Source organism: Ascaphus truei, chromosome 4, assembly GCF_040206685.1.
Source record: "Ascaphus truei isolate aAscTru1 chromosome 4, aAscTru1.hap1, whole genome shotgun sequence".
NCBI lineage: Eukaryota > Metazoa > Chordata > Amphibia > Anura > Ascaphidae > Ascaphus > Ascaphus truei.
In genome coordinates, this window is record NC_134486.1 from 89,764,464 (window position 1) to 89,765,189 (window position 726).

Below are 726 nucleotides of genomic sequence, written 5' to 3' on the forward strand. Positions count from 1 at the left end.
ATATTGATGTTAGCACTGTTGTTTAGTGTTATGGTACCAACATGTTTTGAGGTACGTCTCTGAGGTCTGGTTTGGATGGGTTTTCCTGTCCCCTCATTGATAGTTGTCTCATCTCAGTTTGGTTGGTTTTACTATAGGTGCTCCTTTGGCCCATATAGACATAACATGTGGAAAGTGCATTTATTATTAATATCATTATTATTAATTAATAGTATAGACACATTAGGTCTATGCCTATGATTACACATACTTTGACACAAAGGTTTTTTGTACGTTTTTGGGGAGTTGTGGCCCCCATCAGTCCTGAGGTTTTTTCTGTCTCTGATTCTGCTTTCTCCAGTCTATGATTATTCTAATGGTTATTAATTATATATTACTTGGTATATAATTTGCCTACGGCCACACCACACTGAATGTGCCCGATCTTGTCTGATGTCAGAAGCTAAGCAGGGTTGGGCCTGGTTCATACTTGGATGGGAGACCGCCTGGGAATACCAGGTGCTGTAGGCTAAAAATGTTATTTTATCCCCTATATTATGCATTTTATTGTTATTCCTTCCTTCCCATATTTCTTTTTCCCCTCTCCTTTTTCCTTCACCCCTTCCCCTTTTTCCATTCCCTGTTCCATTTCCCACTTCCCTTCCCCCCTCTTTTCCCCCCGGTTTTGTCATTTTACTTTCCCCTCCCCCCTTTTTTTTTATTCACAGGTCATGCATTTCTCTTATG

General features: G+C 40.1%; 1 pseudogene; it reads left to right on the forward strand.

Annotated features, from left to right (window-relative positions):
* The first annotated feature begins 391 nt into the window (after nucleotides 1–391).
* Nucleotides 392–510, forward strand: LOC142494017 (5S ribosomal RNA; annotated as a pseudogene).
* The last annotated feature ends 216 nt before the right edge of the window (nucleotides 511–726 follow it).